The 24,591-nt window shown below is 42.3% G+C and overlaps 1 protein-coding gene and 1 long non-coding RNA gene across 2 annotated transcripts in view; one reads left to right on the plus strand and one right to left on the minus strand.

Annotated features, from left to right (window-relative positions):
* rab26 (RAB26, member RAS oncogene family) overlaps nt 1-24,591 on the plus strand; it is a 90,899-nt gene that overhangs the window by 56,399 nt on the left and 9,909 nt on the right. The gene's annotated exons all lie outside the window — the stretch shown is intronic.
* LOC116671427 (uncharacterized) lies at nt 1,387-23,361 on the minus strand. Its single transcript, XR_004327270.1, has 4 exons — nt 23,307-23,361; nt 12,114-12,119; nt 9,922-9,926; nt 1,387-1,396 (listed from the first exon to the last, which is right to left on the minus strand). It is a non-coding gene; the product is annotated as an uncharacterized LOC116671427 (long non-coding RNA).

The raw sequence follows: 24,591 nt of genomic DNA on the forward strand, positions 1-24,591 counted from the left end.
GACGTTGGGCAGATGGACGTCTGGACTACCCAGATATAGGGCGGAACATTTAATGGAATGTCTTTTATTATATAAACAAGATTCAGGAGTTGAATTTAACTCTTCATACCAGCAATACATTGGCTGCTTGCCTGAATAGAAGGGTGTAATAATTTGTGGATGCTTGAAATCACTGTTGAGGAAGAAATTCAATGCCACTTGATGGAATAAAACATACTCACACACCCTGTAACATGGACATAAAGTTGCATGTTAATGCTGCTGCCTGTTGGACAGCTCTGTAGATATATGTTGCAGTGTTTAACACAAATGATGGGTTAGCATAAACCTTTGGACACCTACATTGGGATTTTGCAAGACTACTACTTACCTCAAATTCTGGCACAGAGTAGTGCAACATCCAATCTTGTATATTGTTGAATGCTTCCCCTTCATGCTGCATCAGTTAGAATAGTGCTCACTAAAAATCTCGTGTGTGTGTGTGGTTAAATACAAAAGTTCTAAAAGTAATGAGTAGAAGTGCCCATATACTCATACTCACAGCAGGGATGGGATGACAAACGATGAGGACAGTAAGAGAGGAAGACCACGGGGGCAACAAATGATTCAATCAGAGCTCACTTTTTTCCGCCAAATGGAGCCATCTCTTTGTAGTCACAGACTGCCTCAGCTCCCACTGAGATTTTCCTGCCATTTCCTGCGTCATTTGGTGCCGCTACCCTCATCCTTTAAACGTGCAACCCTCTCCTTTGATTAATGCAGAGAGGAGTTAAAAGCAGAATATGTGCATTAGAAAAGTGTTTTTCTCACACACCAAGGATAGGAATGACTCCATAGCTGTGTGTTAGCTTTGATGCATTTACATCTAAAGACTGTGTGTGTGTGTGTGGCTGTGTGTTTGCGGGTCTGCCTCTGTGCGTGCTTGTTTGTGGGTATGCCTGTGTAGGGTGCCTGTGGGACCTCAATGTGCATGTGCGCTAGGCCTGTATGATATTGGAAAAAATGTTTAAAAAAATATAATATAAACATATAAAATATTATGCCCCTCCACATCTTAACCAAAGGTTCCTGAACACTGTTCCGGATACTTCCATCCCACTTTAGCACCGTTTTATTATTACAGGGGTTAGCGCAACAAGAAAACATAAAAGACAACTATATATGACTAATTACCACCAACCTTTTAAAATATGTTTTACCAGGTTCAATCTTTTATCAACTTTTATGAATTGGTAAAAAGGTATAATCGTCAGAATGTTCATTTTTCAACACAAAGCAGCGCAGTGTGTGTTCTTTCAGCCTCATTTCACAGAACACAGCACTGTGGAAGCTAATCCCATACATCTTATATTTATCCACATTCCTTACCAAGACATTTAGCCTTCAACATGGGAAACTAATAGAGCTCAACAGCTTAATTCTGAAAGTTAATAAAATAAATCTCTCTAATTACCATCCAAGGCAGACTGGCTACGAGCTCCGAGGTTGTGAAACCAAGGTTCATGCCCCTGTAGAAACTAGAAGTTTGGGATATCAACCTTGAGAGAAAGAGTTTTATTTGATGGATAGATACTACACTACCCACAATCCTAGACTTAACAGCCACTTTTCTGTTTGGCGGAACTCTCTGTTACCATGGAATTTTTTTACTGAATCCACGAACGGCTAGAGCAAGTTTCTGCCACTGATTGATGTCTACTGCTGTTTTTAAAATGCTTTTTTGCGCAAAATCAAATCTATTATGGGGTACAATTTATCTTGTAGCTGGTTGGCTTGGTTCCAGGCTTAAAACGTTTTATTTAAGCATTTAATGAAATGTCAATGATATATTTAAAGGGGAACACCACCTCTGGAACCAGAGCTGTAATGTTAAAATGGAAATACAATAATGGCAGTAGAATAGTTTCAGTTATTGTTATGACAACTACAGTATGCACTGTATTATGGTTTAGGTCTGTCACTGCATTAGATGGAACACCAAAATTCATCTTTAACGTTTCAGAAATGGGTCCTTGGCCTGTGTGCGCTGTAGTCCACCTTGTTATCCAATGTTAAAGTATGAGCTTGCTGCTTTGCTGTTAGGACTCACTCTACAATAGGGTGGCATACTTTGTCCCACAGCCACAAATGGCACAAACAGGTCATGGGTCTGTGGATTAGTTAGTATTCCTGAGAACCACAGGAACATCTCCAATCACACTGCCAGGTATCCCGGGATCCATCGGAGAACACAGGAACAGGAAGGACTGCGGGTCATTTGAAATTGGAAAGCCTGTTCACATGATTGAACCATGTGAGGAGAGGTATAGATGGAGCATGTACCGGCCGCACACACACACGTTTTGCTGATCGATTTTTATCTTAATTTGAATTGATGAAGCGTTAGCACACTCTGTGGTCGCTGCATTGCATTTCTATTATTTCACTTGTTAAATCTCAGAATCTGGACTCTGGAAATAAATCTCCCTTATGCTGACATGAGTTTTCTCCTCCAATGTCCCTTTTGTCATTTGTCTTCATTCTATGTGGTATTAATCATGTCCTGTATACGTATAAATCCTCCACCCTGCCCAAGTTACTGTACACTTCGAATATTTCTTTATGTATAAGGATGTTATTCCATCGGTATTATTTTTAGTCACACACAGCAGTATTAGCATAACAAATAGGCTAGATTGAATGCTCCAGAGTAGAAGCAAACTCTGTTGTGTGTGTGTGTGTGTGTGTGTGTGTGTGTGTGTGTGTGTGTGTGTGTGTGTGTGTGTTGTGTGTGTGTGTGTGTGTGTGTGTGTGTGTGTGTGTGTGTGTGTGTGTGTGTGTGTGTGTGTGTGTGTGTGTGGTGTGTGTGTGTGTGTGTGTGTGTGTGTGTGTGTGTGTGTGTGTGTGTGTGGTTGTGTGGTGTGTGTTTGGTGTGTGTGTGTGTGTGTGTGTTTGTGTGTGTGGTGGTGATTCTGGTCCACTGCTTCGTGGTTTTCAGGTGCATGTGTGTGTGTGTTTTTTTCTAGGTGGTGTGGGGTGTGTTTTTCCTCTGATTTCCACTCCTTCAATCGGAGCTGTGTGGAGTCCACTGGCTGATCCAGTCAACAATGTGTATTTTCATAGGTTTGTGTGGTGGGGGGGGTTAGGTGCGTGTGTAGATGGCGTCCCACCCACGCAACACTTGTAAATTTGTCACTCGTTTGTCAAGAAGACTTAATAGCAGTTTGAAGGAAACCCTGTATGGACCCCCCCGCCCCCCCCTTGGCAAGATACGCTTGGAACGCTTCTTGTGAGCAGCAAGTCTTTAATTCTGTTTGAGGTCTTCACCCATTCCTCGAAGTCTTCCAGTTCTTTGAGATTTCTGGGCTGTCTGTCACACACCTTTCTTTTAAGGTCCATCCATAGATTTTACATTATGTTGCGGTCAGGACATTGTGAAGGCCATGGCAAAACCTTCAGTTTACCCCTCTTAATGTAATCCCCGTGGATTTTGAGGTGTGTTTAGGATCATTATCCATTTGTAGAAGCCATTCTCTCTTTAACTTCAGCTTTTTCACTGATGCCATCAAGTTAGTGTCCAAAATTTGCGAAAATTTTATTGAATCAATTTTTTCCTTCTACTCGTAAAATGTTTCCTGTGCCACTGGCTGCAATACAACCCCAAAGCATGATTGACCCCCCCCCCCATGCTTAACAGTTGGACAGAGGTTCTTTTCATTAAATTCTTTGCCCTTTCTTCTATGTACCTTTGCTGGTTCCGGCCAAAAAGTTCTATTTTAACCTCATCGGTCCACAGAACTTGTTCCCACAATGCATCAGGCTTGTCTATATGTTCATTTGCAGACTTCAAACGCGGATTCTTTTGAGGACGTAGAAGAGGTTTTCTTCTGATGACTCTTCCATGAAGACCATGTTTGTACGAGTACCTCTTTATAGTGGAATGGTGTAGCACAACTCCAGTGTCTCCAGGTCTTTCTGGTGGATCGGGCAGTCCAACGTGGGTCTGGACTTGCTTTTCTCACAATCCTGCGAGCTGTTCTGTCTGATATTTTTCTTGGTCTTCCAGATCTTGCTTTAACTTTCACTGTTCCTGATGACGACCATTTCTTAATTACATTCCAAACAGAGGATATATATATATATATATTGGCATCTGAAAACCCTTTGCTATCTTCTTAAAGCCTTCTCCTGCTTTGTGAGCGTCAACTATTTTCAGTTTTCTAGACAACTGCTTAGAAGAAGCCATGGTGCTGATTGTTGCGGGGGGGTCAGATGAGTCTGGGCATTTAAAACCTTAAGATTGACATCACCAGCCGTATTTCCCTTTATGCATATTATATGCTTCACCTCCTCGTTATTTTCCATATTATGCTTCACCTCCTCGTTACTTTCCATTAGAAGCTGCTGCTCATTGGGTGAAACATATGCCGCATGTGTCTCCTCCTCCTCTGCATCAGTAAATCTGTGATTGATACCGTGGTCTATTTGAGAAAGCTGTGAACGTGCACTTATCCCAGCTATCTACACCTGGCTGGACATATCTCCACCTGTTCATCCTGGTTATCTACACCTGGCTGGACATAGCTCCACCTGTTCATCCTGGTTATCTCCACCTGGCTGGACATAGCTCCACCTGTTCATCCTGGTTATCTCCACCTGGCTGGACATAGCTTCACCTGTTCATCCTGGTTATCTCCACCTGGCTGGACATAGCTCCACCTGTTCATCCTGGTTATCTCCACCTGGCTGGACATAGCTCCACCTGTTCATCCTGGTTATCTCCACCTGGCTGGACATAGCTCCGCCTGTTCATCCTGGTTATCTCCACCTGGCTGGACATAGCTCCGCCTGTTCATCCTGGTTATCTCCACCTGGCTGGACATAGCTCCACCTGTTCATCCTGGTTATCTCCACCTGGCTGGACATAGCTCCACCTGTTCATCCTGGTTATCTCCACCTGGCTGGACATAGCTCCACCCGTTCATCCTGGCTCGGCAAACGTGCAACCAATTAAGCCGCGATGAGCAGATCACACTAAGTCAAGCTGCGCTTTTTCACTTATCCTGGATATCTTTTTTTCTACTTTCTTGCAACAGGCCCCTGGTCTTTCCAGACAATGATTGAGAGCAATCCTTGACACTGTCAAGTCTCAGCTTTCTAAAGGTGGGGGTGGGGTGGGGGGTGCATGCTATAAATTCTGCAGTTTGCCCAAATTTTATGCAGACGCAAGTTTTTGAAAGTGTAAATGATGGAAAGAAAATGTAACTTTTTGTGACATATTATACTGTTTAATCTGTCATTTGATGCCTTTTGGAGATTTTTCCATCTTTTCTTGGCTTCTATATGCACATTAATACACATTTTTACCTGGGGTGCCCAAACTTTCGAGCCCCGCTGTAAGTCATGTGAATAAATTTTACTTCATACGCCTCAAGTGAAATATAATCTTTAGATAATGATTTCACACGTAGGGAACAGCGGGGTTAATTGGAACAAGGGGTGATTGTAACCTCTAAATCTTCACCAATCAGAAACAAGGAGAAACATGAAAACCAGTATGCATATGATCTTTGATGATCCCTCCCTGCCAGAGGAAAAACTGATGTCTCATGCTTCTCAAAGTTTTTCTGCCAAGTCATCTTTTCACATCTCCACATACTGTCTTAACCTGAAATGTCTATGATATAAAATCTGTCTAGTTTTGATGACCATTCTGTTGTCTAACCTGATATTTGTGTCAAATTATTGTTACATTTACTAAGATCAAAGTACTTCTTTCACTGCTGCTCATGTTTGACTTTTTATGTTTTTCAATCGGCCGACACATCCCAATACACAGAAAGCAAATGGTAAAGATGCTAAAGTGATGAAATAAAGCAAAACAGATTGCAGTTGTATGAAAAAGGTGCATATTAGACATTTGAGCTTTAGCCCATATGAGTGCATGCGTGTAGCACACACAGTTCTCACCATATACATGCACATTCAAGTCTACTGCATCACACTGGTCTGTATGTGTGCACACACACTGATGTATCCCATAGTGTGAATCCATTAGCACCAGGGCCTCGGGGTGAAGGCTGGAGAGCATCCAGATGATAAAGAGATGGAGACACTCTGCCCAGTGCTTTCCATCACTCACTCACTCTCTTATTCTCTCTTCTTTCTCTTCACTCTCCATACCATCTGTAACCATGACCACAGCCAATGCTGCTTTCCATCCGCCCCTTCTCCGCCTCTATTTAACTTCATCTATATTGTCTGCTGCCTTTTTGTTTTAGTAAGTCCGTTTAACATTTTATTTTTTAAGAGCAGTGCATTTGCAGTTAGTCTGATAAATGCAGACTATCATAGTAAAAACACGGAGGAAACAAAAATAATGAATCAATTAATCATCCTGCATTTGGCTTCAAACCCTTTCAGGCATTGTTACGTAAATGGCCTGGCATTTTAATTTATAGGTCTTATGTAAAGATAAGCCCTGAGCCAGTTCTACGTGGTCAGAATGACAATTTTATTAGGTTGGAATTGAATCCTGTGAGATCACTGTAAAGGCTGCTTCAACACAGAGAGACATTAAACACAGTGCTTACACTGCCTGTTTTCAAGAGCACATGTATGTTATATAACTTAGTTACAGAATAGTTATCTAGCAAATGTAGGCTTCTTATTTCAACCCAAACTGAGATCTTTTGCTAAACCTAACCGTGTTTTGTGTGTGTGTGTGTGTGTGTGTGTGTGTGTGGTGTGTGTGTGTGTGTGGGGTGTGTGTGTGTGTGTGTGTGTGTGTGTGTGTGTGGTGTGTGTGTGTGTGTGTGTGTGGTGTGTGTGTGTGTGTGTGTGTGTGTGTGTGTGTGTGTGTTGGTGTGTGTGTGTGTGTGTGTGTGTGTGTGTGTGTGTGTTGTGTGTGTGTGGTGTGTGTGTGTGTGTGTGTGTGTTGTGAGTGACAGGAGGGATGCCTGGGAGCGAGGTACTGAGAGAAATATTAATCGTTATCTAAGCCCCTCTCACAGCAGGGAGGCTTTGTGTTCAAAAGATCCCACAAAACAAGTAAAGTAGGAAATCAATGTGAGGAACACCCGGTGTCAGCTGGCACACGGCCAGCTCAATGGTAAGCTATGGAGCAGAATTACAGCGTGTTTCAGCAATACAATTTATGTCTTGAAAATATACCCCGAGCCCCTCTTAATGTTTTGTCAAGTTAGAAAAGGTCAGAGCTCTCTTTAGTTAAGATGCTAATACAACGTTGGTGCAGAATGAGGTCTATGTAAATGTGCTTTTCTAGTCTTAACGACTACTCAAAGCGCTTTTACATCATACAGGATACATTCACCATTCCTACACTGTGGCCGGGGCTGCCGTACAAGGTGCCACCTCGGGGTTCAGGGTCTTGGCCAAGGACACTTCGACGTGGGACTGCAGGGCAAGGGATCGAACCACCAACCTTCCAATTGGCAGGCAACCGCTCTACCACTGAGCCACAGCAGTAAATAGGTTTTAAAAAGGGTCATTAACACACTGTTAATAACACAGCCATTTCTGCTGAATATAAAAATAAAAAAACTTTAAAAAATAAGATAATGTTCCTGTTCCAGATGGGATGAAAAACAATTGTCTGGATTACAATTTAAAGCTATGGTTAATTTGAAGTGTCACCCAAACACAAATCACACACATCAGAAAAGCTTTAGTGCCAACCTATGCTACATCATTGGTAGCATGTTGTTAATGTGATATCCTATGTCCTTTTTTTTTTTTTACTGTAACTCCACCATCCTATTGGACTGCAGATGGAAATTAGCTCTTGGGCTACAATCTGGCACATTTACGTGTACTGTTGTGCATGTTCATCAATGTGCATTGTCCTGAATTAATAAAATAAATAAATAAATAAATGAATAAAAAATAGCCAGTCAGAGCAGTCTGTACTGTTAGCTGGGCTGACCATTTTTGCAACAACAAAAAAATACTCCAGTGGTAAAACTTTTACAGATAAAGCCAGCCGTCTAACCACACCTTAAATACGATCCGGCAACAAACCTACAAGTGAGAAGAGGGGGTTCTGTACTAAACATGATAACGTAACCACTTAATCTGTCAACGGAGAGGGATGAAGCTTATCTTCGGCTGAACTTTAGAATTCCTTTTGCCACATTTTACCACATTGGTTTTGCATCAATTGATGACCCACATGGACATCAGGAACAATCGCCGACCATAAAACAACTTTAGACGTGCATATATCAACAGGTTAGTATTCTGATGTAATGCCGTGAAAAAGAAATCCAAACCCGGCCTTCACCCAATAAATGAATGTTGTGTTAGAAATCTATTTCAGACACATTGGATCATCTGTAAGTTCTTATGAATCACAATAAATTAGACTTACTAAAACAACAAGAAAATAGGAGGCTGGCTTCCCATGAAAAGAAAAATAATAATTTCCCAACACACCCTCATACCAACATAGTCGTTGATGAATCTCAGTGCCATTTTTTTTTTTTGATTAAGCTGCCGGGACACCAAAAAGATGAGGTGAACAAAAACAGTTGATTGGCAGAGGGAGAGCGCCGATACTTTGCTCACCGAGGTCCTTCACCAGTAGAAAACCAACGCTGCAAAAACAGTCTCCAGCTCTCTGCCTGTTTTTTTCAGCAAAATCAAATCATGTTTGTCCTCCTTCCTCCCTCCTCTCGCTGCTTCTCAATCTGTCTCTCTATTCTACTCGGAGTCATGAGCATATTTGTTTATTTTCTCCGTCTACCCAGCGATATCCCACCTGCCCTGACATTTTCTTCTTCTTTCTGTTTATTTTTCATTATTTTCTCCTTTCTGTCGATGCTACATATCTCTAAAACCAAGGTAGCGTTCGCCGTCTTCTTCAGATAACGAGGGCATTTGTCTTTTTCAGTTTTAGTCAATTTACTTTAAAACATTCCCAGCGACGCAGCTTATCAGACAGGAGGCAAAACGGCTTGAAAGGGCCAACAGGCCTCTCATTAATATGTAGAAGACAAGGAGGAGGAGATTAAGATGTAAAAGACTTGTGGTAGTTGAATGCTAATTGTTTATTCAGCCTTTCAGGGGTTTTGATTGAAACTTTAATGGCCCCATCTGTAGTTGGCTTGTTGCAGTGTGTGAAGGACCTGGAAAGAGTCCACAAACATGCACACTCACTCCTAATTTCCACCAGGTGCAGAACGGCTGCGGAGCCGCTCCAGGATGATGGCGGAGTCACTAGGTTTCCATTAAAGCCAGTGTGTGTATTTCCACTGACTTCGTCCCAGCTCCGGCGGTCCCCAGCCCTCCTTCCCAGCTTCATCCGAGGCTCCTGAAGTTGCTGTGCAGGCACAGCCTATCAGTGCTTTATCAACCTATTGAACGCACTTTTAAAAATACTATGATAATACTGAAAACTGATCAATTTGGTCACTATAACCGTGAGGTAAAATTTTCATACCGTTGCATCTTGTGTGTGTGTGTGTGTGTAAATAGAGAGTGTGCAGCAGGCTAATAGGTGTCAGCTGTTCTGCCTCACTCTGAAGGAGGAAGAGCTCTCTTCTTCTTTGCCTTTTCATCTTTCCTCGTCTGGTTCCTCCTCAGAGTTGAAGTGCATCCCACCCTCTGATTTGGACTCCTGAGAATTCGGCTTCTTTTTATTACCTTTCAAGCTTTAGCTATTAATCACTGAGTTTGACAGAAAGCTTATATCTGAGGGTTCATTCCCACCAAGCGGGTCTGGAGCGTTTGATCTCGGTCTTTTAAGCTCTAAATAAAACCACTAGCATGCCCTAAAAGTATTTTGTGGGTTTACCAAACCTACCTATACCTGCACTCAGTAATCCTTACTGTATAGAACTGATTGGGATTTTTGTTGCCATGTGTAAAGTCCGTAACTGCACATCCCTTCCTAACTACAAGTTGAGATGTTCTTGCACCAACTTTCTCTTGGGGATGGTGAAAATGTAAAATGTTTTGTTGAAAGAGACCTCCCCTGGAAAAAAAAGAAGCTCTGTTGGTAGACAAGGTCAGTATTGGTGCCTGTATGGATCCAGTATATCAGATCACTGTCAGTAGTTTGTTTTGAACTTTCAGTGTATCCTCTACACTGCCTAAAGCAGAACACTGGAGTCTCCTGGACTCATCTACAGCGCTTCTGCCATTAGAAGGGTTTTTTTTCCCAGTAAAGTTCACCATTATGAACCTGTAAATGAGCAGAATATGGGCGCTTTAATGTAAAATTGTCGGATACAAACAGATATTGATGTATTTGTAATAAGCTTATAAAAAACACCAATATCAACCTAGCTGATCATATATCGATAATGTTACCATTGGTTGTTATGAAAAACGGGTCACTTTTATTGTGCGTTAAGTGTTGTTTATGCATCACAATCTATTATGGCATATGTCGAAACCAACCTTCTAGGAACAGCACTGGTTTGTGATGTCATTTTGGTATAGTGGACACTCTTGGCAATTCAGGATCACAATCCTGGCTAAAGGGAGGACTGTAAAACCATAAAAAGCAATTACTGCTTGTATTCTTAAAGGGTAACCGCCATTATTTTTCAACCTGGGGTCTGAAAATGTGCATACGGCATTTCCCACGTAAAGGTTGGGATTTATAACAAAAACAACTTGACTAGAGAATGTGCAGTCCTCCACGCAAACTCTGACCCATGCATACGCACGTTATGGAGACATGCGAATTGGCAACGCAGATGGTGACGTGGTGAACTGAAGTCAGACTTCAGAAAGTAAATGTTTTGTTGTCGTATTACTTAGAATTCCTCATGGCAACAACTATGCATGGTATAAAGGATAGCATCAAATACCCTGCCAGTAAGTAACTGCTGAACACACTGTACACAACTAAATATCTGTCTTTAATACTGTGCATATATCAGCAAATGTCAAAGGATGGAAATACAGCCATTAAGCTCTTTCCATAATTTTGTCAGACACAATATTGATCTGAGTCTGTCAGTGGCAAAACAAGCACTTTTGTGAATGTAAATTGGCCATGCACAATTGCCCTATTAATTTCCATTGCACCTTGTTTTGCTCTTGCCGACTACAGAAATCTCACTTAATACTGGACCAACGTCAAAGACAGTTGGTCCTAGCCGTGATTTAGATACAAAAACATAGTAAAACAGGGTCCAGGTTGAAAAAAAACGTAGTTACCCTTTAAGTCATGGGGTTTGTATTGCAATTTGTCAGTGTGTGAATTTTTTAAACATTTATCCAGTTACTTTTATTGAGTTTCAGACCTAAAGAAATAGATATTTTGTGAAATAATTCCTCGCTTTTTAGAGAGGATTAGTTCAGTGCAAGGTTTAAATTTCTGATTAAGATTGGGATTGGATTTCAGTTAAAGAAAGATAACCAACTGTAATTCATGCAAGCATAATTTCTTCATTCTTTGTAGTTCTGTAGTCCATATCGACAATGTTTCATTTCTGCCATTGTTTAGTTGCCGCTGGAAATTCCGCTGGACGCCCCTCATTGGCCGGATGTCCTTCTGCTTTCTTTGAGTTGGCTTCAATCCGATGGATTCATGAGGACTGTGGTTAACTGCTTCTTAGCTCTCTGGGCAGTAAATCCAAACAGCGAGCTAGACTATCTGAGTTTTCTGTTGCATGACTGAAACAACTTTTGACCATACACATGTTCCACCAAAACAAGTTCCTTCCTGAGGATAATTTGCAGCACCATTGCTCCCTCAGCGCTTAGTGCGGCCCAAGACGGTTGTGGTTGGTTTAAAGAATAGCCAATAAACCAGAGCAGGTTGCTGAATGCTGTGTGGACTAGCCAGATCCTCCTCAGCAGCTCCGTGGAGGAAGGTCTGGCTATGTGAGACTAGTAGTTCAGCAAATGTAAAATTGAACCATGGAGGAAATATAAGATGCAGAAGCTCGAGATTTGCATGCCCACGGGCAGGGTGTGTTATAGAGTGTGTAGTATCTGCATGTCTTCATGTGTATGTATGATGATCTGTGGTCCCACTGCTCACCTGCCTGCAGCGTTGCTTTAAGCCTACACTGCAGATCTCTCTCCACTTGGATCAGAACCCTGCAGCTCATCTCAGAGGACCAAACCCAGATTTTCACAACTAACTCCAGCCAAACTTCTGTCTGCATCTTTGTTACTTTTAACTCATTCTAGAACCTTTACAGATATATTTGTACTGTATCCTGCTGAAATATGATCAAATATTTCACTGTGAAAGATATTTTTGTTTGGTAAATATAAATAGAAGGCAATGTCTGATTTGGTTGCATTAATGAGATGCGGTTAAAAGCTCTGAAAAAACTAAATAGACCTTGAGTTCAGATGTTTTTTTCAATCAAATTATCCTATGCCAATAATTAACATTTATGCTCAAAATACCATATTATAGTTAAACAAATAACCATTTTAACAACGTCAATTTTTTGAAGGCGAGATTAATGTTCTTAATGTTTTTTTAGTAACGGTAGAAAAACTACAACACCACACCAGATCTAGCTAGACTGGAAACAAAACAACAGGCATGCCTCACACACGCCGTTTGGGCTTGCGAGCTGTCCAAAGAGTAGTAACATACCTGCAGACTAGTACTAGTTTTGTTTGGGAAAATGTCATCCATGTGACTTGTGTAGATCTGAAGAGTTTTTATTTGTGAGGAGGGGATGCTAATACGACACCAGTGCCTTCACGGCCGTTATCTTCCGGACCGAATAGTAGAGCGGTTTTTGCTGCCTTGTTGAGATGCCACTTCAATGCCTTCGCTTCTCTCTGGTGCTCCGAAAACAGACATTAGAGGGAAGTGAAACATCGCCGCACGGGACGCCAACAACAGGCTGTAGCTGCTGTCTGAAAAACACAGACTCAGCCTCGTGGTCCATTCAAAGTTATTGTAAAATACCGTTTTCCCATCCAGTGGTTGCTTTTTTTTTTTTTTTTTAGATCAATTCTTTATTGTTTATATTTTTTGAACAGACAAATACAATTGAACAAGGTGCTCCTTTATTTATACATAGATAGGCAGGCAGACAGATGGATAAAAAAGAGCATTCAAATGACAAAAAATAATGGGACAAAAGGAAATCAATAGAATAGATAAAAATTGATCACATTGATTAATCACGAGTTAAATATGACAATGTAAGTATCCATCCATCCATCTTCATCCGCTTTATCCGGTATCGGGTCGCGGGGGCAGCAGCTCCATCAGGGGACCCCAAACTTCCCTTTCCCGAGCCACATCACCCAGCTCCGACTGGGGGATCCCGAGGCGCTCCCAGGCCAGGTTGGAGATAAAATCTCTCCACCTAGTCCTGGGTCTTCCCCGAGGCCTCCTCCCAGCTGGTAGAATTTTGTTGCATTATGGGAAAATGGAGGATCCAGTGTTTTCGGAGCGTGAAACCTAAATACTGTCAGGACATCTCGGCATCGTTTGCTTCAATGTTTTGACCATTCTTTTTTCATCTGTCTTTCACAAATTGCCTAACCTTATGAAACAATAATTAATCACTGAAGTTTTCCATTCAAACCAAGAACCAATGACAACCAAGTCAATTTATTAGTTATTGAAAATATACTGTATATATTTCCAGTTTAATCATTTACTGGCCTTGGCTTTACCACAAAGTCAAATTTTACATTTGCATGTGTACTAAATCAAATACTCATTAAATTACAAGAACAATTGATTGGAAATACACAATTGGAAGGACACTGTCACCATTTTCCTTTTAATAGTACCAAGTTACAAACTTGTCAGAAACCTTCCCAATTACCCAAACAGCTCCTTTCTAGGAGAGGAATAGAAAACGCTGTGACCCCTACCCATTGGTTTAGTGTCCTGCAACCTGTAATTCTGTCTGAACTTGTTGTAAGTCTGCAAACCTGGGCAGAGGCAGACAAAGGCAAACAAGTATTTGCATGGCCTTTGGCTGCTACTTACTAGCTTTACAACGATGTTTTGTCATTTTCTTATGGATGCTCTCCCTGGTCCTAATTGTAAATTTTCCCCTGCTGTTGCTGCTGTAAAAACACAGTATGTGTCTGATGAGCATTACTTGGCATTTGTAAGACTTCTATTGTTTGTAGTTGTAAGCAGTGTTTTCCCAGTGATAACAGAGTTGTGTGTTTTGCTATGTTCCCGGTGATTTCCCTGTAAGCAGCTGTTCCTTTGTGATTAGATGTGCTGTAAACTTTAAGCTCTTGGCTGTCTTATTTGACGGTCCAGATAAGCAGCCAGATTCTCAGCCCTTTGCACCTGTGTGAAGTCAGCATGCTCTATCAGTCATGTTGCACTAGTCTCGCACTGCCAGACCTTCCTCCACAGCGCCGCTGAGGAGGGCCTGGCTAGTCCACACAGCAATCCGGGATGGAAGAAAAACCTGCTCTGGTTTATTGCCATTTCTTTAAAGGGATATTTCACTGTTGGAAAGATGAGAATGTCTTTAAATTGAAGAGTCACAAACTCAACCAGCGTTTAGCAGTACTTGGATAAAAGGACCCCATTTCTGCTCCTGTCTCCACAAGTCTTACCCGCCAGAGCAGCATCTGCTCGGAAGGCTAGCAGGCCTGGTAGCTAGATAGTCCGGGACACTGTTGTTCAGCCATGTTTCCACAAAAACAAAACCGCCGGCGATGTCCCCTTACCCGGCTAGAGGCGTCAGGAGACACCGCTGGCTGAGATGCTGGTCTCCGTAGCAGGCAAAGCTCACGTAGTGTCGAGTTCCGTCTGCAATAAAGTTTCCTGCATATTCTCCGATCTGTACCTATGTATCAAGTTGGTAAACGTGCGGTAGTTTTGATGCACATAATTGTTGTGAACGTTTGTTGCTGTAGCTGTAGCTTAGCTCCAAGGTGGCCGATATTCGACTCGTTTTGGCTCGCTTTGGCTTGCATGGGGTCCAACCCTCTATGGGCGGGTTGAAAACATGCTGAACTAGCTTGATTGTATAGCTGGTTTGTAGTTCACAGCCACTGGGCAAAAATCTCTCAGATGACGCAAAATGACGATTTTTGAATCATCTGAGTTGTTTTTTTTCCAGATACACAATGCAGAGATCTCTCGTCTCAGGGGGACATGAGGGAGGGAAGCACCGTCATTTGAAAATACTACAGAGTTCTACTGATAAAAAAGCTTAATGCTAATCAGTGAAGTATCTCTTTAAATCAATCACAATCGTTTTGGGCGGGGCTAAGCGCCGGGCAGAGCCATGGTGCCGCTGCAAAATATCCTCAGGAAGGAACTTGTTTTGGTGGTACATGTGTAAATTCAAAAGTTGTTTTAGTCGTGCAAAAAAAAACTCCGATTGGACAGATAGTCTAGCTAGCTGTCTGGATTTACCCTGCAGAGATCTGAGGACCAGGTAACCATAGTCCTCAGATTGGACAGATAGTCTAGCTAGCTCTCTGGATTTACCCTGCAGAGATCGGAGGACCAGGTAACCATAGTCCTCAGATTGGACAGATAGTCTAGCTAGCTGTCTGGATTTACCCTGCAGAGATCTGAGGACCAGGGTAACCATAGTCCTCAGATTGGACAGATAGTCTAGCTAGCTGTCTGGATTTACCCTGCAGAGACCTGAGGACCAGGTAACCATAGTCCTCAGAAAGCCACCAGTGTGACAAACACATACATTACCAAAAACCATAGTGTCAGTTTTTATTAAAGGTGCAGTAGGTAGGATTGTGAGGATCCAGGACTTAGCCAAAAATTTAAACTTTGACAATTCCTTAGTCCTCCCCCCTTTCCACTAAAGTTCAAAATGGTCTCCTAAACCCCTCACCCCACAAGGGAGAATGAATGTGTGTGCATCTGAACCGGGAGCGGTGGATTTTTACAAATCACACTGCAGGCTGTAGGTGGTGCCAGAGGAGCCAGATTTTTTTTTTTAATTACCTGCTTCATGTCGTTCTACTCAAACATAGGGTCAGTTTCAGCAAATATGACAGAAAGTTAGTTTTATAAGTCTTACCTACTGCACCTTTAATGATGTATTTGACTAACAATGATGGAAAAACAGTAAGAAACATCCAACTCATCCCACTTAGAAAACTTTAACCAGTGTTTTTACTTTTATTTGACAGAAGGAAAGAGGATTTATTTCAATAATCTCATATCTGTTATTATAAGTAACCTACAGTCAACAAAACACATCAGGCAAATTACACACACTGTACAGGCAAATATTCAGTAGTTACTTAAAGGGACATATGATTTATAACCTCTATTAGTTGGAATTGCAACATACAACAGAGAGAAGTTAGCCAGCATATTAAAAATATATAAGTACATTAAAAATATACACCATGATATCCTAAATATCACAATATGTTTGACCAAATATACATCAATATTGATATTGTGGTGATATTGTAGGGTTGAGCATTGGTGCTTTCCAAAATATTTACACATTCAGAGTTTTGATAAATAATCATCAATAACTTGGATCTAATGTCTAAATGAGTAAAGGCAAATAATAAAACAGCTACAGTTGGGTAAGTTCACAAAATGACATCAATTTACTGTAATGCAGCCCAACTAGGAAATGACGACAGTTGTCATATTACGATATTAAGATATCCAAAATAAGACAATATGTAGCCTCATATAATGATCAGTCGTTGATATATTGCCCTATGTCCCACCCCCAGCCCATACTGTATGTACTGTAATCTGTACAATAGCTGCTGGTAGTTAGCGGTGTTGGAGGTTAAAGGAGTCTCCTCAGCCAGGGAAGCGGGGGTTGGTCCTCTCCCTGTCACAGCCGGTGTCCACACGCAGCCCTGCTGAGACAAAGGAAATGCTGTCAGTCCCGACTGGCACTGGAACGCCTCTCGTCTTCTCTCAGCTCGCGGTAACGGAAATCAATCAAAAGCTAATCAGGGTGAAAGGTACTCAAGCATCTACAATTAGATCTTCTAGTGTCCTATGGACATGTTAATACTGTTTGTGTAGAGAGGGGACCAACAATTATTTCAGTTGATTGCATCACTTTATCACCACGAGTTACAGAATATCCTCTGTTGGCTGCCATGTGGAAACCTTGTATGTCCAAAACTGTTACTTTTCAGGAAATTAACAAAAGGCGAGACTGTAAACGTTTTATTGAGCTATTTACTCACCAGGGACAAAATCCCCTTCTCACAGCTGAGCTACATTCAAGATGGAGTTAAGAGGTTTCGCTGTCAGTTTGAGGATCTAATGGAGTTACAAGATATAGTCACAGCGCTTTACTTACTTCTTTTCGTTGTTAAAATATTTACAAAACCCACAGACAGACATAATGGGTGACCAATAGCAATGATTTATGAACAAAATATGGAGATACAATGTTTTCTTGTGCATATATTATTTCCACTCTACAGTGATGTTCTATGACAAGTTATTCTTCATGTTTGTGTTGAAAAGAACTACGCTCATGCACACCATAGGGCCTGCAGTTTTTAATCACTAACGAGCACAGTCGGCATGTCCGTCTTTGCCTTTTTAACGACATTCCCTTAGCAGTATTTGTATTTTGCTTCAGAGCACCAAAATATGTGAGTTAATAATCCTATATCATAATCTGCACATAGGAGAATGCCCAAGACCCTCCCACAAGTTTACCTACTTCTCACTGTAAGTGCAATGCTAAATTGCTGGATTACCCCTTTAAAATGAACCCATAGTAGAACTACATTGTGTTTTGCAGATTTGTGTAGGTGTTACTCTATATGTTAGTCTATATCTACAACGTTTCATTTAAGAGTTTGTACTGGTGCCGTCAGAGGATCCGCCGGATGTCCCCCCACCTTCCGCTTTCTTTGTGTTGGCATTCTGAACTCCAGTCGATTTGGAAACATCTTTGAGCGGCAACCGACAGTCAAGTTCTTGATAATTTATCTCTTTTAAAAAAAAAATGTTAAGGAAATTTCTCATTGCACACTTCTAGCCATTTTAATTCCAGAGCTCACCTCTCTACGTGCAAGGAATGGATGTTGATGGATAATCACAGACTGGAATATGTCAACTTTTAATCAGTACTATTTCAAAAACACTTCCATTTGTTTTCAAATGCTGTAAAATTGAATAAGACGCCCCGACATTAATGAAAGTTGAGATTTGTACTTGGCAAAGAGCGTTGAGTGGAATCAATCATGTTAGTTTGGGTAATTACAATTGGGTAGTTAATAAGAACATTGATATAGGAAAACGGGTCAATGTGACCCGAGGACAACATGAGGGCTAAGAGATTGTCATGAGTGTTTACCAGTTATCCGAGCATTCAGGCCGCTGCGCTCCTCCGCCCGGTGTGTAGGTTTGGGCTTTATAACTCTGGTGTAACGGATTTCCCCATTGGCTGGAACAGGCCTGCGGCGTTGGTGTGACTGTGCCATCAGTTGTGCTATTTGTCTTGCCATGGCGGTTTTCTCTGGAACAGCGGGCGCTATTTTGCGCGGCCGAGTGTTCATCTTCACCTCCTCTTCATCCCCCCCGCCGAAGACATCGTCGGACTCATCCAAAAGGCCCACGGCGCGGAGATTCACGGCGGAGAGCTCCTCGAGCGTCACCACGGGCAGAGGGCTCGCCAGAGACCTGAGGAAGGCCGAGGAGTCGGAGTGGCGGCGACGGGACGGCTTGGGCCCGATGGGGGGTTTGGTTGTAGACGAGCGATCTGGAAGAGCTGTGTTGACTGACTGAGAGTTAGCAGCAGCACTGGACTCAGGTTCATGATAGATGACAGGGAGGGGGATCTGCAGAGACAGCCTGTTAGCGCGGGCCCGCGGGGAGGCGGCGCTGGACTTGGGACGCAACTTCCAGCCTCGGGGGTCGTGGCCGGTGATGACAGATGTCTGGACAGGGGGGGGAGAGAGCAGGAAGAAGATGAGGAGGAGGCAGAGGAGGATGGGTGACTTGGTGAGCCACAGACCCCGATGGGGGGGCAGGAGTTGCGTTTGACTGAGTAACGGGAGGCTGTGTGGGGTCGGAGGAGGGAGACTCCACGCTGAGGAGGCTGGGGTTCCTTCTTGTTTTGGTCACAACGATGACGGGGGACGTCCCACACCTGCAAAAGTCGGCTGACCATCGCCGCTGATGGGTACGTGCGGCACCGTTGGAGACTGAGACGGAGACAGGTTTCTCTCTGAGGTCCTGGCTGTGTGTGTTGATGTGTTCCGGTCTGTGTCTGCTCTTGCGGTCTCTGTTCTGTGCTCTGCCAGTCCCAGGGTTGGATTCAGACACTTTTTCACTCATCTGGCCACACGTAGCATAGCTACCGTTAGCACGGGCTGGGCTGGCAGGGCTGTTAATAGCAGCGGGACATTTGTTCATCTTGCGTGGAGTCTGTCAGGGCTGGTGAGCGCTGATAAACCTGTGAAGAGAAACGTGTTAGTGAGAGGACGGAGGGTGGGTCAGGATGTTTTCATTTTAAAAAGAGGAACAGGAGACGCCCATCTCGACTTCTTTACTAAAGTTTCATGTTTCATAACCAACATCCTTTTTTGAAAGGACATTGTTGAACGGAAAACCCCCGGTTTTAATAAAAAATGCATGGCATTTATGTTGTTGATGAGCTTTTAGCTAAAATGCATAGCTATCATAATTGTGGTGCAAATGGACATTAGTCATATGGTCAGCAAACTGGCTCACTTATGTTCTTTTACACAGCTATATGTAATAATAATAATAAAGTTGGCCATCATTAACAATAATGTAACATAAGCTAACCATACCAGACCAAGTGAGGCTTTAGCAGCATTGAGTTGTCACATATGAATTCAGCTTTACATTTCTAAAAAGACGTGTTATTTCTTCTCTCAAAAGTTTCAAAGTCTTGCCTTAAGTTATATAAAAAAATCAGTTGCTTTGAACATACTTGAAAACTTAAAAACCACAGACTTAACAATGAACGCCGACATGTTTACCATGTGAATACCCTTCTGTCCACAATGTGAGCGTAGAATATAAAACCTTGTTTACCTGCAGAGCTGTGTTGATCCCAGTTCCTAACTCTGGACTAATCTCTTTCTTAATATCACACTCTCGCTCTGTATTTCCACACCCTCTCAGGTCTGAGCACAGCTTCCTCAAACTAACGGCCAGAAACCCATCGAGTGTGTACACACACACACACACACACACACACACACACACACACTAGTCAAGGTTGATTAGCAGCTGTACTTTTAGAAAAACGTGAAGTAAGAGCAGCGTGGGAAAGTGTTCATGAGAAGCACATTTCAGATATGAACAGGGTTTAACCTGTGGCTGGTTCATTAAAAAGGTAAACCAACAAATCATAGAGGACTTCTTCTCCCACACAGTTTATTTAATTCTACTGTGTATTATAACCATGTGGCAATAAAAAATCCTGAGGCTATAGCGCAACTTGTGCACTTATGGTTAGCTCCTAATTATATAATGTTAACTTTTATTCATACATAAATATATACATTTACAAGAACTTGTATCCAATATTTTCAGCTCATTTTTTATTATTATCTCATGGTATCTTATAGTCAATGGAATTCTAGATAAATTTACATTTATTTTATTATTACTATTATTATTATTACACTGATTTATATTTATTTAATTGCTCCAGTACTATCAAACATGTATTTTATCACTTTTAGCTCACAAAATAAGCTCGTTGTGCTACACAAAGACAAGTGTTTGAACTTGAACTTTACCCCGTTTTTGACCAAATACATATTATAAATGAAACCTGTCCACAGTGAGGTCTGAGCAGCCACATCCTAGTTTATTAGGGGAATGTTGCGCCACGATGACTTTTTTGGTTTTTTGAAAAACAAATTTGGGCTTTTTTGCAGTTTGCCAGTGGGGAAAAGGGAGGGTGGACGACATGCAGCACAGGGCTTCAGGTTGGAATGGAAATCCTAAATGTGGTTTTACCAAAGTAAACAAGATACACCCGCATGTTAGCATTAATATTGGGTCTATGTTAGCATGCTGTTCTTAGCATTCAGCTCAACACACAACCAATGAACAGCCTCAAAGACTGCAGAAGAAACTTTTTTTAAATCAGTGGGAGCAAGGTTTATGTCATGACTTCTGGGGCATGTGGAGACACATTGGTACTACTAATAAGCTAATCTGTATTGAAAAAAACCCACAAAGTCCAGAGAGGTGTAGCAACTATGCAAATTAGGATTTGACATTTTCATAGTGACTCCAGTGACCGCTGCAACACTGTCTATAATTGATTTGATAAACTTCTTTTTTGGCATCGGGTGCCCTCTTGTCACATTTCTAAATTGTTTGCAGGCCCTAAGGAAGTACCGGGCTGTAAAGCAAAAAAGTGGAACTACTTAATCCCTTACTCTTACTACTACAACTCCCAGCCCGTCACTTGATGCCAACTGACATTTACCCATGGCAAAAGACAAGTCTGCAAGTCAGTTTATTGAGCTTCACAATCTCTACGAAATGACTCGTACACAAAGTAGCCGGCCAGCTGAAGTCTCTAGTACACCTGCTCTATGGGCCGCAGCAGTGGTGGATGCAGAACCTGACAGATGGGTGGGCCTGGATTAAGTCAAGTTGGGCCTGAACCCTAACTCTCCAGGGTGTTCCGAAATCAAAGCAGTTGTCCTATATCCAGGAAATTAAAAAAAAAACAGTTTTGTAGTTGTGAGAAACTTTCAATCCACCAGGCCCCAGTGTGCTGGGACCAGTGGTGTAGTCTATCGGGGAAATAATGCCTCTTGTCTGCGAGTCTCCTGATAGAGCTCGACCTAGCTCACAATGGGGTGTGTGAAGGCGGACAGGCTGGGCGGCGAGCCAGCAACCCCGGCAGGCACCGGCCGGCTGTCACGTCAGACTGTGGAGCTTCTGAACTCTGACACAGACTGACCAAATTTGCAATTAGCTGTCAATTTTTGTATAACGGCACATATTGGAGCAATACAGTTGATTTCTTGCATAAAAAAGTCTGAGAAGTGAATTTAGGAATGAAATGGCAGACAAACAATGTATAAAGTTTCCAGTTGTTGGCCATAACACCAATCCATGGTTGTTGGTATTGTTGCAGCGCTTTGCACACCAACACACTGTGAATTTCTGATTGGGGGGGCCAGCTGTCAAAGTGCCGAAGCAGTGCCGATCATCCAGGCAATTGTATACACGGTTTTGGCTCCATGATGGCTTCATGCACCACTGATCAACTTTAATAGGAATGAATGGGGTCCAGACTCAAACGCAACATCCAGTTCTTATGATACTACCGTGGTTGTTTTCTGACAGCTAAAAATAAGCCCCCAGCAAATTGATCAAGTTCAGTAGCCCCTTTATAAACCCACGGCCGTTGATTCTGCCTCATCAGGCTCCCTTTGTTCAAAATGTGGTGGTTCGACACAGTCAAGTGTCAACCAAAACCTGCACCCAAGCTGGAAATCAGACTGCATGTCACAAGCTAGTACATGTAGACCCCCAAACACGTGTCCTCCTCACATGCTGCCACATGCTGTATAACTTCTAACCCTCAACAGTGTTGACAGTGAGCCTTTTGAAGTTTTCCTCACTTTCAGCGCAGACGTTCCTGCTTTCACTTCCCCCTAATCCACCCACAGGCCGCCGAGATCTTCCAAGGCTGCGATATTAATTGGCAGGTTTGCATGTTAAGAGTCAGGGCTGCTAGGTGAGCGCCCTGTACATTAATCTCTGTGTAACGAAGTGATGTAAACCCCAGAGGAGGCAGCGCAAAATACAGTAAACCTGTAGACGAGAGGAGGGATTACCGCTGATCCGAGTGGTGTTCGTCCGAGAGAGATTGAGAGGAATGTGTGAAAACGTACGGTATGTGAGGAACTGGCAGAGAGACCTGACCTTTCTTTGGCTGTTTCTCTCGATAGCAATAAAATATGTTTCCCCCGCCAGTCAGAAGCGATCAATACGTGCTCATTGATGCTTGACATGTTAACAGCAGCAGTCTGCCCAGCTGGTTTCCACTTATTTCTGGTTTTTTATGTGCACATTATGACTCTCGGCAGCCTTTTCTCATCTAAAAGTCCGGATCAAAGTCCACCAAGGTTTATGTTTTGTTGTTGTTGCATTGCATACATTTGATCTGAGACGTTTTGCTTTTACACTGCAGACATCCAAGCACACTATTGAGCTATAAATGACATAACTACGTCCTGTCGTTATTACATACATTAGCTGCGTTTCCAGAAACTTGTAATCACTTGGTTTGTAGATGGGCTTCCTGTCCTCTCCTATCTCTCTCTGGTTGTCAGAATTCTTTCTGACTGCTGCTCACCCTGTGCTACCGCAGCTCTTATTGTTTTGTTGCGTTACCCTTACTTGGAGAAGCTACAGCATTTATTCAGAGACAAACTGAAACCTACACTGTACATTTACTACCACCTAACAAGGAAACTTCCAACGTTTCCTCTGCTGAATCCACCGCTACTTCCGCTCACGTACACACTAAGCTATTCCTGCAGGGAGCTACGCTTCTCTTATGACATGATGCTAGCCTGTCAGACTTTTGGTCCGAAAGTCCAAACCATCCAAAACAATGCTTGGACCATGGTTCAGTTTGATCTGGACCAAAACCACATCTTTCCATCAGATCAGATTTGGGCTGTTTGGTCTAGACCTTGGTCCGGGGGAGGTTTCAGACTAGTTACTTTGGTTTTGTTCAAACTGAAAAGTTCAAAAGTATGGACCAAACGAGGTAGATGTGAAAGTCCCCTAAAACACAAATACTAGGAACTTTTCAATACAGGTTGCTCTATTACAAAATTGATAAAGATGAACTGTAAAATGTTTACAATCTTGGGCAAAAGTTACAAATTTGAATTGGGCCTAGGAAAAAGTCTAAATGTCTAAAGACGAAGGGAATATAGACATGTGCTTAAAAAGGCAGACTCCATCATGTCTGATAGTTCTCACCCCCTTCATGCAGAACTTAAGTTGCTGCCTCTGGTTCCCGCTTCAGTCAGCCATCAGCCAAAACTATCAGATAGAAATTCTCCTTTGTCCCCTCTGCTGTCTCTCTGCTTAACTTTGGAAAGAATAGGTAACGTCTGCACATAAGGCACACTTTGAACTCTTAATGTTGTGGTATTCATTTCCCCATCTGGTCTGATCCTGTATTTTAGATCGATGTTGTCGTCTTTGTTGTCTTGTACTGTATGTCAGCTTCTTTGCTACTGCAGCAAAACTAATTGCCCCTCAGGGACAAATAAAGGTCTTGATCTTGAACTTGAAATGGTTTATAACAACACATTCTCACTCCCAACTTGTTACATGCGGACGCTTGGCCAGGACCCCTTGGCTTCACATCTTTATGGCGTCATTTAAAAATGTGCAAGTTAAGTTTAGGCAACAACACTACTTTGTTAGGTTTAGAAAAGATTGTGGTTTGGATTCAAATAAGTATGTTTATAAGTACAGTACACATGTAAGTTAAGATAAGTCAACTTTTTGGACATGAACAGCGGTCAAAGTCCTGTGTTTTTTGGGTTTTTTTTTTTGGGCCCATCCATCCACCCAGTCCTCCTCCCTATGTATACTTTTGCAGTCATTAGAGTCATCTCACAGTGCTCTATGTCTTCTCACAGCACCACTGTCCAAAGCCTAGCACGTAGTACAGA

The sequence above is a fragment of the Etheostoma spectabile genome, chromosome 21 (assembly GCF_008692095.1).
Source record: "Etheostoma spectabile isolate EspeVRDwgs_2016 chromosome 21, UIUC_Espe_1.0, whole genome shotgun sequence".
NCBI classification, from domain to species: Eukaryota; Metazoa; Chordata; class Actinopteri; order Perciformes; family Percidae; genus Etheostoma; species Etheostoma spectabile.